Consider the following 13,318-nt stretch of genomic DNA (forward strand, 5'->3'; position numbering starts at 1 on the left):
TACAATATAAGCACTTATATATAGTAGTCCTGGTCACAGGTAACTGCACCCTGAACAATAATAATTATAAGGCAGAAAGATAGAAAGAGGAACAGAGTGTGCAGAGCGCTATGTAAATTTAGCTCCACCCATTTCTACATTGACTCCACCCATTCTTTTCCATTTCTCTATGTGCACCCACACAGTACATTGAACATTACATTACAAATGAATGAGTTTTAAAACTGACCTCCGGGAAACCATTCCCTGTGCAGTTTCTCCGGGGATTAGGATGGAGACCCGGTGGACTGACACAGGGCGCACAGGGATGAAAGTGTGAACGCCCCCTTACCCAAACACTCTAACATGTTTGTTTTTAATACATAAAAGCAAAAAGTTAGTAAAGTAAATGTATTCTTTAATATAATGAAATCCACGCGTTCTCTTGACACAGTTTAGAACAATCCTGGACTAGTTATATACTGTATGTATATCCAGCGGCTCAAAATTTTACTGAGATGAGCTGTCACTACAGTCAGATTGTTTGCACACTTACACCATGGTGCGGTATTTATTTTATACTGTAGCTATTTTCTTTATGCAGCATATCCCTTCTCATCACCCCTATAAGTGTATACCTAACTTGCCAATGATCTAGCTATAGCAGAATTTCTGCAAATCCTTTATTTTTAACATTAGCAGTCTCTAATTTCATATCTATACCTTGTACATTCTGAAAGGATTTATGCCTAGGCTGCTAGGGAGCTGGATTTCTACCGCCTATGCGCTTTGTATTGTACATAGATGAACTGCGTTTTTGACACAGCCCTCAGGCATAAATTGTACACATCTTTTAATATAATTGTCACATGATGTCATTTGAAATGCAGGTTTGATCTTAATAGATCGATTACAATAAGCAGCATGTGAGGGAGTTTTGTTAGCAATGCGTGTTTTTTTGTAGATTTACCCTTGACACATATGTTCCCTTGTGTCTGTGCTCAGTTCCTTGTACCTCTATTTAGGCATATTTGCTTTGAACACCATTGAATCTTTCTCTCTAATTATAAATCTAAGAGGAGTAACAATGAGGTCTGCTCTTTTATATTTGGAGAAAGCAATAAATAGGAACAGCACATAATAATATCCCCAGGGCTACCAATGAATAAAATTCTGCACTTATCAATTATCACTGTAAACCAGAGGACCTTTCACTGAGGAAAGCTGTATTTTACATCTAGCACGACTTTCTTTTAGTCTGCAAGATAGAAATAATGAAGCAAAAACTCAAAAGTAACTCCAACAAAGTTTATTTTATATACTATATATGAAAATGTGCTGCCAAAAAAACCCCACAAGAGGAATACTGCAGTATTTTCAGAACAAACCAAACTCCTGTTCTACAGCTCCCAAAACTTTTCCTTCAACGATTGAAGCCATGTTCCTACAATACAAAAAATTTGGAAAATTGAAATTATTTTTCATTATTTTGGAAAATATATAATTTTTGGATTATTTGTAATTCATAGATTAATTAACACATTTACATACAAAGTAAACAAGAGAGATAGTCATCAGGAAATCCAATATACTGTTTTTACTCCAGGAGCCGGCAGCACGTGATCTTTTCTGCACCGTTATTTGGCAGTGATTTGCTGCGTGGGCCCTTAGACTTAGTGTATTAATAGTTTGCTTATAAAGTTTTGACTACAGGTTGTAGTTTACCTGTTTGAAGCTTGTAAGTAATCCTTTAGAACATTAATTTAATAATTTTTAATTTATTAAATAATTTATTTAATAATTTATTAATAATGTAGGCAAATGAGCTGTTCGCCATACCTAGATGCTGGCCACGTCTACCAAGGCATCCAATTTCACCTGTGTTCACTTCACGTCAAAACTTGTCATTCTTTGTGATTAGGCAATGGGTGGCGACCACTGATGAAAATGTGGGCTCTGGGAGTCATGGGTAAGCCCTGGGTGGGTTTGAAAAGTGTCTGGCCGTGAGCACCTGTGAGCGTTTTATGCTCTCCGCGGTGAAACCAGTTTTTTTTAACCGGACACAAAGTTGGACATGCAGGACTTTGTGTCTGGTTTAAAAAAAAATGGTTTTGCTCCCGAGAGCACAAAACGCTCATCGGTGCTCACGGCCAGACCCGGTCTGACAGGTTTCCGCCTTCTGCTGGCAGAAGACAGAAACCTGAGTACGGAGACCGAACACTGGTGTGAACCCAGCGTAAGTTATAATGTACTTGACTGGAGACTGAACCTGAAAATGGAGTTTACGGGTTTTCCTGGTATTTACCCTTTAACCTCCATACAGTGATATGGACTTTATTGCAGGGGATTCCCAAGGTCACTGCTACAGGAGTAGTCTCTGTTGGTGAAAACTGATGTGACACCAGTTGGTAACACCAGTAAGCAGTACAGAATCAGTAGATAGTAGTTGTAGTCAGGAAGGCAGAGGTTGGGGTTGTCAGCCTTGATATGATAGACAGAAAAAAGGACAGGGCGGGCTTCAAACAGAACAAGGTAGATATGTTATTCAGAAGAGCACAATAAAGATACCTAAAAGGACCTTACAGCTCAGACCCACAGTTTGTTGGCAGACCCCCTTAATACATTGGGACAGTAGGCCACAGGCAGGTGAAAACAGTGTTAACACATGCTAGCCCTTTAAGGAGGCCAGAGTCAGCATGCATGCATAAAGACCATACTTCAATCATTGGCTATCTGCAATACAAGACAAGACTTCGAGAATAATAAAGAGGGCATGGGTAAGGGCCACAGTAGGAATACGTCAGCATACTGTGACATTGATCCTTTAAGGGTAGGCCTATTTTGAGCCCTCAGCACCAAGCAATTTTATAAAACTTTTTCATTGGCTCATTCTAAGAGTCATACTTTTTTTTTTCCTTAATAAACCTATAATATGATGGCTTATTTTTTGTTGGACAAGTTTGATTTTTTTTTAATTTATTCCATTTAGGATAGATATATTGGTTTATTAAGTGTCTATTTCTGTAAAATAGTATGCAGTACCCATATTTCTTATTGTGTACCCACATTTTGTACTTTGTATTAAACAAAGTAAAGCTGTAATAAGTAGCTGTAGTAAAACTGTGAAATAACATTAATGATATCATAATTTATTTAGGTTACTCAGACACAAGTACTTGTGCAGAACATTAGGTTACAATGTCATGGTGCTTGTTTTCATTCATTAATGCTCATGAAATGGTCTTGTCTTTGTTCTGGTTTAAAATTCTAAATGTACTCTCTAAATTGCACCGTAGTAGTTTCTGTGTCTGTCAGTAAAATGACATTCACCTTTAAAAGTGGAAAAATACCAAGATATTATGGTTAAAAGACTATGGCTTCATCATTTGCATTTCATACAGAGGTAATTTCATATCCCATTCTCTTTCTTCATTTTTTTGCTGGACCCATCAATCATTATATTTTTATCCTCATTTGACTTTTGCAGCGTTTCAGTTTTTCGCCTCATACTCTACCACAATGTTGTAATTTATACAGAAGACACTTATTTTTATTTGGCTTTATTGCTAATCCTTTTACCAATGTCTACTGAAAAACTTTGACTTTGTGATGGAAAGCCAATGCTGAGAAATGTAACAACATATTTTATTTTGCTTACAGAAGTATTTTTTTGTTTTCTTGTGGTGACTATTCTGCGAAAGTGATAGCGGGAATAGAGATGAGCGAACACCGTTCGATTGAATATCAGGCCGTTCGAGGTATTTGTTTGCAATCGAATACCATGTGGCAAACGCAGTAAAAATTTGTATCCCCTCCCACCTTCCCTGGCACTTTTTTTGCACCAATAACTGTGCAGGGGAGGTGGGACAGGAACTACGACAATGGAGGCATTGAAAAAAATGTAAAAAACCCATTGGCTGCCGAAAACATGTGACCTCTGATTTAAAAGAATAGCCAGCGCACTCTTCGTGTCATTTGCGGTGAGAGATAGGGAGAGAGAGATCTGCTGAGGGCTAGATAGTTATTAGCTTCTAGTAGGAAGGGAAAAACGGAAGTAAAACAACAGCTCTTTTGAGAGCTATATACTGCAGGCTGAGGAGTCGAGCTTTCCACGGACGGTGTCCCCCCCAAAACAGGGATACAGAACAGTGCTTGCTATATATGTCCAACCCAGCTTTTCAAGGGTTGACCCCCAACAAATTAGCAGGAAATACGAACAGTTAGTGCCTGCTAGATACTAGAGATGAGCGAACACTAAAATGTTCGAGGTTCGAAATTCGATTCGAACAGCCGCTCAATGTTTGTGTGTTTGAACGGGTTTCGAACCCCATTATAGTCTATGGGGAACAGATACTCGTTAAGGGGGAAACCCAAATCCGTGTCTGGAGGGTCACCAAGTCCACTAGACACCCCAGGAAATGATGCCAACACCTCTGGAATGACACTGGGACAGCAGGGGAAGCATGTCTGGGGGCATCTAACACACCAAAGACCCTCTATTACCCCAACATCACTGCCTAACAACTACACACTTTCCACATTCAAAAAAACCTCTATCAAAGTGGGAAAATACCTGGAAACCTTCTTTACTCCCCAAATGGATGGACACAAACCCCAATTTAAGCTCAACAAACAGTAACAACCACCCCTTTAAATCACGTTCCCCATGACAACCACAAATGGAATAGGCAATGGGAATTCCAAAAGCCCTCACCCTTAACTGTCATTTTAAGTGTGTGTGTGTGTGTGATGTGGTAAGACCTTCCAAAATTCACTTTTCTAGCCCTTAACATGAGCCCTTCCAAACAAAGTTACAGGACCTTAAGCTGAGCTACCAGCAGAGATTGAGGCCCTTGGCATGAGTAGAGCCTTGCACCAGCAGTGTTTTTGGCACTTAGGGTGAGTTGAGCCTTGTACCAGCGTGTGTCCCTTAACATCAGGCGGGCCCTAAGTTCTGCGCTTTGCACAAAAGTTCCACATTAACTAGGCTGAATGGTACAAAGATTAGTAGGCCCGAGAACCAGGAACAGGTCTTGCAATGGCTGTCGGATAACGCTTAAAGCACATTGTCCACCAGCCAGGCAGCCTCTACCTCCTCTTACCCAACAGTCTTGTCCTCCTTCCACCCAAAATTCCCAATCTTCCCAGAACAATAACCCCAACTGTCCCTGCTCCCCAGAGCTGTTCTCCCTTCCTTTGACTGTACCGCAACCTGCCCCTCCATTTCGCGATTCCACGGACCTAACAGACGAGTATCTGTGTCCAGATGCTCAAACACTAGAGTCTCCTCCATTCCATCTCCGGTCGATTTGGTGGCGGATGACCAGCAACCCACCCTCATCGACGACGATGAGACGCAGTTGCTGTCAGGGCAGCCAGTTGACATGCGCATTGTGCAGGAGGAGGAGGCGAGACAGGAGTTGGAAGAGGAGGTGGTGGACGACGAGGACACCGACCCCACCTGGACAAGGCAGATGTCAAGCTGGGAAAGTAGTGTGGATGTTGAGGCAGGTGCAGCACCAAAAAGGGTAGCTAGAGGCAGAGACATGTCCAGAGGCAGAGGTCAGCTGCTTTGCCGAAGCCAGGCCAGACCCGGAATGTCCAAAGATGTTCCCTTTTGTACCCAGCCCAGAAAAACTCCCCCATCGAGGGCACGTTTCTTGAAGGTGTAGAGTTTTTTCAAGGAATGCGCCGAGGACAGATATAGTGTCGTCTACACAATTTGCCTCTCGAAATCGAGTAGGGGCCCTGAGAAGAGCAACCTGTCCACCACTTCAATGCACCGTCATTTGGAATCCAAGCAATGGAATCAGTGGCAGGCAGCAACGGTAGGACAAACGTCGCCCGCCGTTCATGCCACTGCCTCTGCTCACAGTGCTGGCGATGCACTCCAGAGGAAGAGCCAGGACATCACTTCATCTGCCTCCGCCATTTTGTTGACTTCTCCCTCATCCTCCCCTGTTTCTGTCTTATCTCCTTCTCCTGCACCATCAAAGGCACCATCAGGCGCTTCTTTACAACAACCCATCATCTCTCAGACATTGGAGCGCCGGCAGAAATACACCGCTAACCACCCACCCACGCAAGCCTAGAAGGCCAACATCGCTAAACTGCTGGCCCAGGAGAGGTTGGCGTTCCGGCTTGTTGAAACTCCCGCCTTCCCGGACCTGATGGCAACTGTGGCACCTCACTATGCCGTCCCTAGCCGTCTCAACTTCTCCCGGTGTGGCGTCCCCGCCTTGCACCAGCACGTGTCACTCAACATCAGGTGGGCCCTTAGTTCCGCGCTTTGCTGCAAGGTCCACTTGACCACCGACACATGGACAAGCGCCTGTGGTCAGGGATGCTGCAGTGCTTATCTTTAATGACAGGCAGGGTGAATGTGGTGGAGTCTGTTCCCCGGGTGCAAACTGGGGTGGCCTATCTCCTCTCCCAGGCCAAAATTCATGGCAGGAGTAGACTGAAACCCTACGACGCTGCAACCTCCACCACAGCTACTAGCGGCAAACGATAAAACACTGGTGTGGGGAGATGTCAGCAGGCGGTGCTGAAGCTCATCAGCTTGGGGGACAGACAGCACAGTGCCTCCGAGGTCAGGGATGCCATCCTGGCTGAGATGGCATTTTTTTTTCCCTGCTACACCTGGGGCCTGGCATTTTTACGTCTGTGATAATGGCTGGAACCTGGTAGCGGCTCTGGAGCTTGCCAGCCTCCAACACGTTCCATGTTTGGCCCACGTCTAACCTAGTGGTGCAAAGTTTTTTAAAAACATACCCAAATGTACCGAAGCTACTGTTGAAAATGCGGCGCTTGTGCGCCCACTTTTGCAAGTGCACAGGAGTCGCTGCTAGCCTAAAAACACTCTGGCAAGGCCTACATCTGTCCAAACACAGGCTGTTGTCCGTCATTCACACACGCTGAAACCCTACAATACCATATCTTGAGCAGGGTGTGTGAGCTGCACAGACCTTTGATGGAGTTCCATCTACAAAACCCAAGGGTTCCTCAAAGTCAGCTCCCAAAGTTTCTGCACCATGAGTTTCCAGGGGTGGCAGAGTTATGGCTAGAGGCAGAGATAGGGGTGATGTTTAGGGGCAAAAGCAGTGTGGATGTGGAGGCAAGCTAAGCAGGAAAAACTGGGGGTACAAGCTAAGGCATGGACTGGGGTGATGTCTAGGGGCAAAAACAGTGTGGATGTGGAGGCAAGCTAAGCAGGAAAAACTGGGGGTACAAGCTAAGGCATGGACTGGGGTGATGTCTAGTGGCAAAAGCAGTGTGGATGTGGAGGCAAGCTAAGCAGGAAAAACTGGGGGTACAAGCTAAGGCATGGACTGGGGTGATGTCTAGGGGCAAAAGCAGTGTGGATGTGGAGGCAAGCTAAGCAGGAAAAACTGGGGGTACAAGCTAAGGCATGGACTGGGGTGATGTCTAGGGGCAAAAGCAGTGTGGATGTGGAGGCAAGCAAAGCAGGGAAAATGGTGGCTAGAGGCAAAGGGATGTCCATAGGCAGCAAGGGCAAAGATGCAAAACTCTCCCGTTTCAAGAATTTTCCTGACTTGTCTCCCCACAAAACATTCCTGGGAGGAGGGCTGAAACACCACCCTCCTCCTCCTCCGCTGTTAGATTGACCCCAGCTACGAGCTGAAAACGCTGCAACACTGGTGTGGGGAGACGTCAGCAGGCTGGGCTGAAGCTCATCAGCTTGGGAGATGGACAGCACACTGCCTCTGAGGTCAGGGATGCCATCCTGGATGAGATGGCAATTTGTTTATCCCCGCTGCCCCTGGGGCCAGGCTTTTTTGTCTTGTTGGAGGGCTCTGGAGCTTGCCAGCCTCCAACACGTTCCATGCCTGGCCCACGTGTTCAATGTAGTGGTGCAATGATTTTTAAAAACATACCCCAAATTAGCTGAGCTAAGGGTGAAAGTGCGGCACTTGGACACCCACTTTCCCAAGTCTACAGTACCTGGAGCTAGCCGCAATACACTCCAGCAAGGCCTACATCTGCCTGAAGCACCTACTGTTGTGCGAGGTCACCACACTCTCTAACCCTAGATACCGTATGTTCAGCAGGGTGTGTGAGCAGCAGAGACCTTTGATGGAGTACCAGCTACAAAACCCAAGGGTTCCTCAGAGTCAGCTCCCTCACTTTCTGCACCATGAGTTTCCATGGGTGGCAGACTTATGGCTAGAGGCACAGGCATGGATAGGGGTGATGTGTAGGGGCAAAAGCAGTGTGGATGTGGAGGCAAGCTAAGCAGCAAAAACTGGGGGTACAAGCAGCCGGTGACATCATCACTGACAAGCACAGCTGTCTGTCAGCTGACAGGCTGACTTTCACCAAAATGAACAGACAATGGATAGACTCATCATATACATGTCAGTTACATGACAAATTTAGTGCAATTTGCAAGTCCAAGATGGTTTGGAGATCTGCGGAGAGGAATCTCACCACCTCTTGCGGGTGCCATCATTTGGAAGGCAAGCCCTGGGCTCAGTGGGTGAGAGCAAGCGCAGGATAATCGTCGTTTGGCCTGGCGGCCACTGCCTCTCCCACTGTTGACAGGGCTGGCGCTGCAGTCCAGACCAGCAGCCAGGACACCTCCACATCTGCCTCTGACACTTTGGGGAGTTCACCCTTATCCTCACCTTTTCCTGCCATTTCTCCTTTTGCCCGCGCCATCATGCGCCTCTTCCCAGCAACTCCCCATCTCCCAAGCCTTTCATTTCATGCTAAAGTACAGCGCAACCCACCCACATGCCCAAGGCTTCAACGGCCTCATCTCAAGAAATCTGGCCCAGGAGATGTTGGAATCCCGGCTGGGGGACACTCTGCCCTTTTTGGGCAGAGTGTCTACTGCGCCACCGCACTGTGCCGTCCACACCAGCACTTTCCCCCAAACATGAGGCGGTCCCTAAATTCAGCGCTTAGCCCTAAAGTTCCATGTGACCAGTTACGAATGGACAAGTGCATGCGGACAGGGACGCTACCTTTCAATTTGGGCACAGTGGTTGAATGTAGTTGAGGCGTGGACCGGGTCGCAAAATGTGGTGGCCTGACTTGTCTCCCCACACAACATTCCTGGGAGGAGGGCTGAAACACCACCCTCCTCCGCTGTTAAATTGACCCCAGCTACGAGCTGGAAACGCTGCAACACTGGTGTGGGGAGACGTCAGCGGGCCGTGCTGAAGCTCATCAGCTTGGGGGCCAGACAGCACACTGCCTACAAAGTGAGTCATGCCATCCTCGATGAGACGGCAATGTGGTTTTTGCCACTGCACCTGGGCCCAGGCATGTTGTCATGTGTGATAATGGCTGTAACCTGGGATTGGCTCTGTAGCTTGGCAGCCTGCAACATATTCCATGCCTGGGCCACGTTTTTAACTCATTGCTGCTAATCTTTTGAAAAAGGTACCCCAATGTACCTGAGCTACTGGTGAAAGTGTGGCGCTTGTGCGGATAGTTTTTAAAGTCTATAGTTGCCGCTGCTAGCCTCTATGCACTCCTACAACGCCTGTACCTGCTGGAACAACGGCTGTTATGCGACGTCTCCACACTGCTGGCACTAAACATATCATGTGTTGAGCAGAGTGTGTGAGCAGCACAGACCTTTGATGTAGTTCCAACTCCAAAACCCTCGGGTTCGTCAAAGTCAACTCCCTCAGTTGCTCAACCATGAGTGGCCATGGGTGGCAGACTTATGTGAAATCCCATCCCATCCATTGCACTGGACACGAAACATTAGCATGCGCTCAGCACAACTTCGGATATGGCAGCTGCGTTAAGCAGGGTGCAGGGTACAACACAGACCAGGCCCGAGCACCAGGAACAGGTGTTAGAAATACTGCAGCATCTGCCATTTCCTTCCAATTTTGGGGTTTTGGACCCGCCACCGACTTGTCTGGACCTAAGTGGGGATCATGAGACACAGTTGCCATCAAGGCAAGCTGTGGTCATGTGCGGTTTGCAGTAAGGGGGCAGTGCGCAATTGGAAGAGGAGTTGGTGGATGACGAAGCCACTGACCCCACATGGACAGGGGTGATGTCTAGGGGCTAAAGCAGTGTAGATGTAGAGGGAAGCTAATTCAACAAAAAAAAAAGGGTAGAAGCAAAGGCATAAACTGGGGTGATGTTTAGGGGCTAAAGCAGTGTAGATGTGGAGGGAAGCTAATTCAACAAAAAAAACAGGGTAGAAACAAAGGCATAAACTGGGGTGATGTTTAGGGGTGAAAGCAGTGTATATGTGGAGGGAAGCTAAGCAGCAAAAACAGTGGGTAGAAGCAAAGGCTTGCAAAACTCTACCCTGTTGGAAGACTTATTCCTAGGTCTGGAACACGTTAATGGCCCCCCTGGACAAATTACTGCCACTCAGGGGCCTAGTGTCACCAGGAGGGACAAGTATAGGCGCATGTTGTGGGAATACCTGGCCGACACCAGCTCTGTCCTCTCTGATCCCTCTGTGCTCTACAGCCTACACTTATTTTCTCATCTTTTTTTCTGAACTGCACATCTCTTGCCTGCTTCCTTTGGGATCTTAGAAATGGTGGTCCACTTCCACAGATGGTAACTTCAATAGACAGTGTAACGGGAGTAGCTGAGGTATCGCTGTCTTAACCACTTTTTGGCACAAAATTAACTTCCAAAGCCAAATATGGTGCAAGTATATGATGCAAGGACACCTACACACCTATCTCTGACACATTGGGGAGTTCACCCTCATGCGCCCTTTTGGCCTGCACCATCATGCGCCTCTTCCCAGCCACTCCACATTTCCCAAGCTTTTCATTGCAGGCAGAAGTACAACACAACCCACCCCCATGCCCAAGCCTTTAACAGCCTCATCGATAAACTGCTGGCCCTGGAGATGTTGGTGTTTGTTTATGCTTCTGGAGACCCAGGCCTTCCGTCAGCAGATGGCAGCTGGGGCACCTCCCTATGCTGGGCCTAGCCGTTACTACTTCTCTTGATGTGCTGTCTCTGCCTTGCGCCTGCATGTGTCCCATAACATCAGTCGGGCCCAGAGCTCTGCGCTTTGCTGCAAGGTCCACTTGACCACCGACACATGGACAAGCGCCTGTGGTCAGGGATGCTGCAGTGCTTATCTTTAATGACAGGCAGGGTGAATGTGGTGGAGTCTGTTCCCCGGGTGCAAACTGGGGTGACCTATCTCCTCTCCCAGGCCAAAATTCATGGCAGGAGTAGACTGAAACCCTACGAAGCTGCAACCTCCACCCCAGCTACTAGCGGAAAACACTGTAACACTGGCATGGGGAGATGTCAGCAGGCCGTGCTGAAACTGATCAGCTTGGGGGACAGACAGCACAGTGCCTCCGAGGTCAGGGATGCCATCCTGGCTGAGATGGCATTTTTTTTTCCCTGCTACACCTGGGGCCTGGCATTTTTGCGCCTGTGATAATGGCTGGAACCTGGTAGCAGATCTGGAGCTTGCCAGACTCAAACACGGTCCACGCATGGCCCACGTTTTCCAACTTGTTGGTGCCATGTTTCTTTGAAACCTACACCATTGTGCCTGATATACAGGTCAAAGTGGGGCCATTTTCGTAAGTGAGAACTAGCCTCTGCTAGGCAGAAAACATTCAGAGCACACTCCTCTCATCTTCGCACCGTTGGCTGGCGGAGGAAGACGAGGGGGTTGTAGTGGCATCTGATGTCCCTGTCCCACACGAGGCTAGAGGGTGCACTTCAGTGCATCCCATTGCTTCACCACAAATGGTGTGAAGGGGAGTGGAAAATGGAGGAAATGGAGAGTGACCCTTACAGTTGGGGCCAGCAAAGGCATGCCAAGTAACACACTGGCACACATGGCTGACTTCATCTTGGGTTGCTTTTCAACACATATTTCACATCATGAAGAACAAATAATACTGGATTTTTACAAGCCTCGAACCCCGGTCTAGGTCTAATGTCTGTTCCTTTCTTATATTAGGGGAGAGGGAAAAAAAATTACTTCAGTGATACGTTTAGCGTACATAGACTGACTATTAATGTGTATCCCACTTAGTGTTGTTAGGGTTACACACCGTCACAACCTGGCTAAAGCTTCTATAGCTGTTAATAAAGTCAACATAACTTTACGGTATCCAAAAAGACAGCTGGTACCGACAGAGAGCAAGACAAATGTCAACCAAAGCTGTGAGCTCTGAACACCCACAGTGACTTTGGCGTCATCATCATTATAAGGGAGCGGGTGGTAATAAATAACTTGGCAGTGCCTAAAACCCAAAAAGCTTATACAACTATATTTACATTAAGATACACAAATGACACTTTTCAGTAGCATGTCATGAGACAAGCTGATAAGCTCTTCCTTTGTGCAGTGCTATTTGAAAGTTAAACGCTGCCTTTATTTTAATTCTGGAGAAGGTGCAGACATTAGATTTAGAACATGTTGTCTTCATTGTCCAAATCCTCTATATAGGTAACGTGTTTTTCGGGCCGAGCTGTCTGGGAACGAGCTGGTGCAGCACTGACAACCTGGGTGAATATGGCAAGAGCCTGAGATGTAGGGTGAATGAATCCCCAAATTATTTGTGGAATTCCCAGTGAGACAATGGCACTATCTACCAGTAGCAAAAATTGTGGGTGCACGTAACCCCCATATATTCTTTGAATTCCCAGTCAGACAATGGCACTGTATACCAGTAGTAAAAATTGTGGGTGCACATAACCCCCATATATTCTTTGAATTCCCAGTCAGACAATGGCACTGTATAGCAGTAGCAAAAATTGTGGGTGCACGTAACCCCCATATATTCTTTGAATTCCGAGTCAGACAATGGCACTGTATACCAGTAGTAAAAATTGTGGGTGCACATAACCCCAATATATTCTTTGAATTCCCAGTGAGACAATGGCACTGTATAGCAGTAGCAAAAATTGTGGGTGCACGTAACCCCCATATATTCTTTGAATTCCCAGTCAGACAATGGCACTATATACCAGTAGCAAAAATTGTGGGTGCACGTAACCCCAATATATTCTTTGAATTACCAGTCAGAAACTGGCACTATATAGCAGTAGCAAAAATTGTGGGTGCACATAACCCCAATATAATCTTTGAATTCCCAATGAGACAATGGCACTGTATAGCAGTAGCAAAAATTGTGTGTGCACGTAACCCCCATATATTCTTTGAATTCCCAGTCAGACAATGGCACTGTATACCAGTAGTAAAAATTGTGGGTGCACATAACCCCAATATATTCTTTGAATTCCCAGTGAGACAATGGCACTGTATAGCAGTAGCAAAAATTGTGGGTGCACGTAACCCCCATATATTCTTTGAATTCCCAGTCAGACAATGGCACTATATACCAGT

The 13,318-nt window shown here is 46.4% G+C and overlaps 1 protein-coding gene across 1 annotated transcript in view; it reads right to left on the reverse strand.

Annotated features, from left to right (window-relative positions):
* Window positions 1-1,374: 1,374 nt before the first annotated feature.
* GC (GC vitamin D binding protein) overlaps window positions 1,375-13,318 on the reverse strand; it is a 122,810-nt gene continuing 110,866 nt past the window's right edge. The window contains exon 13 of the mRNA XM_075285249.1: window positions 1,375-1,423. The gene's annotated coding sequence lies outside the window, so the exon portion shown is untranslated. The remainder of the gene's footprint in view (window positions 1,424-13,318) is intronic.

This window comes from Leptodactylus fuscus, chromosome 1 (genome assembly GCF_031893055.1).
Source record: "Leptodactylus fuscus isolate aLepFus1 chromosome 1, aLepFus1.hap2, whole genome shotgun sequence".
Taxonomy (NCBI): Eukaryota; Metazoa; Chordata; class Amphibia; order Anura; family Leptodactylidae; genus Leptodactylus; species Leptodactylus fuscus.